Raw genomic sequence first — 3,322 nt, forward strand, 5'->3', positions numbered from 1 at the left:
CTAGAGGGTCTCTTACATTTCTAATATCTTTATGTCTTCCCTTCTGTGATCTCCCATATCCATTGTATGCTGACATGCCAGCGTGCTTCTATATCGTTTGTCATATTTCCTTCTGATTCAGTGACAAGAGCAAAACCAGAGGTTTGAACATTAATATGATATCATATATCATAATTATTTGGTCTTTTTTCCTATCTTTACCAAAGAGTAAACTCAGTGAGAGTAAGGGTTGGGTCTTCTCTAAAATTTGTTATCTCTAATTCCTAGCACAATGTTGTATGTACAATAGGTACTTATTGTTTGTAGAAAAAAAGGAAAAGAGGGAAGAGGATAGAAAGCAAAAGAAAAGGGATGAATGGAAGAAAGAAAAACAAAAAGGAAAGAAGGGAAAAAAGAAAAAAGGAAGAAAAGCTGAAGAGAAAGAAGGAAAAAAGAAAAGGAAGAGGGAAGAGGAATGGCAAAGGAGAGATAAAAGAAAGAATGGAAAGGAAGGAGGAAGGAAGGAGTTAGGAAGGAAGGAAGGAAAAAAAGAAAGAAAGAAAAAGAAAGAAAGAAAAAAGGAAGAAACAAAGAAACAAAGAAAGAATTAGGTAAGTAGAAGATAGATACAAGAGAAACAGAGAAAGTTATAAAGATTAGGCATTGAGCTAATGCAAAAGATCAAGTCTCAGGGAACCAACTATTTTAAGAAGCATCAAGCAGATACTATAGATCTAGGCAAGGAAGGGGTCAAGTTCAATCCTATCAACCAAACTAGGGGAAAGAAAACTGGTAATCTAAACCTAGCAATATACATTCAGGATGTATGGGAGTTAGAAAGGCATTAGCTAGTAGTGTTCTACTTTTATGCTAGACCATATACTGTATACTCTCTGACCCATTTCATAATGCCTTCTGGGTATGGGTGTTCATCAAAGTCCAGATGAGGTCAGAGAACTAAAGGTAAATCCTGATCCTGATTAAGAAAGGGATACTGATATTTAGATGATCTCACTATTATTCAGCCTCATGGCAACATTAAACACATGGTAGCTCATACACAATCATTTATATTTAGCTCTGAAACAGGTTTTTGCTTTTACATTTACATATAGGTGCATTTGATCTCAGATTTCATAAAACAGGTATTTAAAACAAAACAATGAGCTCACAATATGAAGGCCTGATTTAGAAAAACCAAGAAAATTGTTTCATTTCTCTATTCTACACAATGCTTCCCTTCTTCCACCCCTCCCACCCCATTCCTCTTTTCTCACTGCAGCTTAGGGATGACAATATCTTCTCTCAGACTGGTAAAATGCTCTAACCTGAGAAAAGCTGTTCTCTTTGTCTATTCTTTTAAAACATGCTATTTTAGGAAATTTTATCTCCCCTGGTACAAGGGAGGTAATTAAATGTTTTGGTTTCAAAGGAAGGACAGAGAGGATGCAAAAGCCAGCAGAGCAAATGAGCAATAAGCAAAGAAGTTAATATTAGAGAGAAATTGAGAGGACATTGTGCTCTAATAATGACCAAAAATAGAGCATATACCACAGAGCAATAATGCATTCTCTTGTCCACAGTATGGAAGAAATATTTGGAATTAGATTAATTAGAGAAGGGGAACAGAACAAGCATTTATATAACCCCAACTACATGCCAGGTGCTTTATAAATATTAGCTCAAGTGATCCTCTCAACAACTCTGTAAGGTAGGTGCCATAATGATTCCTATTTTATAGTTGAGTAAACTGAGTTAAATGGAGGTGAAGTAACTTGCCCAAGTTGAAATACTTAGTAAGTGAGGCTAGATTTGAACTGGGGGATGCCTAACTGTAGATCCTGTGCTTTATCTATTGGGCTGCTTAGCCACAGCCCTATTTATACTCTTTCCATCAATCAAAAAAGCTTTGTCAAATGTGAACTCTGTACTAGGCATTAAGAAATACAAAAATAGATCCTGTCTTCTAAGAACTTATGTCCTAGTAGGGGAAACAACATTTACATGAATATATAAGAGACTTGCAGAATACTCTGATGTTTGCAAAGCCCTTGATGATATTTGTTATCTCATATGATCCTCAAAACAACTTCTTGTTGTTCAGTCATTTCAGTCATGTCTGACTCTTAATGGTCTTATTTGGGTTATTTTTGGTAAAGGTATTGAAGTGATTTGCCATTTCCTTCTCCAGCTCATTTTACAGATCTGGAAACTGAGGCAAAAAGGGTTAAGTAATTTGCCCAGAGTCACATAGCTAGTAAATGTCTGAGGCAAGATTTGTACTCAGGTCTTCCTGACTCATATTCCACTATGCTACCTGTTGCAAATAATCTTGGAGGGGAACGAATTAGTAGCTTGGGACTCATTCCTGCAGCAAATGAAATTTGGGCTGAGTTTTGAAGGAAGTCAAAAATTCTAAGAGACAAAGTTAAGGTGGAAGGATATTTTAGGACTGAGCGACAGGAGACATGAGAGATGTTGGGAACATAACTGTAATGACCATTTGGTAACTCGTTTGATATATGGGCTAATTGAAGGGAATTAGTCAAGTGCAGCATTGAGGTTGGAACCCTGGGACACTGGAAAGATATTGGTTCCCTCAAAAAAATTAAAGAAATTAAGTAGAGGAATGTGTGCAGCTACTCAGCATAGTGAATAAAGAGCTAGGCATACAATCAGAAACATACATCTTTCTGAGTTAAAATCTGACCTCAGACACTTACTAGCTCTATGACACTGCTTAAGGCTCTTAAACCCTGTTTGCCTCAGTCTCTGTACAATGAGCTGGAGAAGATGGTAAACCACACAAGTATTTCTGCCATGAAGACCTCAAATGAGGTCACAGAGTCAGACACAACTGAAATGACCAAATAACAATGAAAAAGTAGAAGAGTAGGTTTGGGGAGAAATGAAAATGAGATCTATTTTGAATATGTTGAGTTTGAGATGTCTTTGGGACATTGAGTTTGAATTTTTCAAGAGGTAGCTAGTGTTAGAAGACTAAAGCTGAGGAAACAGAGCCCTGCTCAATATATAGATCTGAGAGTCATTTGCATAGAGATGATAATTAAATCCATGGGAGCTGATGAGATCACCAAGTGAGATAGATAGAGTAAGGAGAAAAGAGTAACAAAGGCTTGGGGCAGAGCCAAAGGGAGTCTGACCTGTATGTAAATCCAGCAAGAGAAAGTGAGCAAGAATGTTTTAGGTATGTAGAGATAGAATCCAGAGAAGAAAGAGTCTTGGAAACCTAGAGAGGAGATTGCTTCCAGGAGAAAAAAATGGTGAATAGTGTCAAATGCTATGAAGTCTTCAAGAAGGACAAAGACTGAGAAAATCACTA

Source organism: Gracilinanus agilis, chromosome 3 (genome assembly GCF_016433145.1).
Source record: "Gracilinanus agilis isolate LMUSP501 chromosome 3, AgileGrace, whole genome shotgun sequence".
Classification (NCBI taxonomy): Eukaryota; Metazoa; Chordata; class Mammalia; order Didelphimorphia; family Didelphidae; genus Gracilinanus; species Gracilinanus agilis.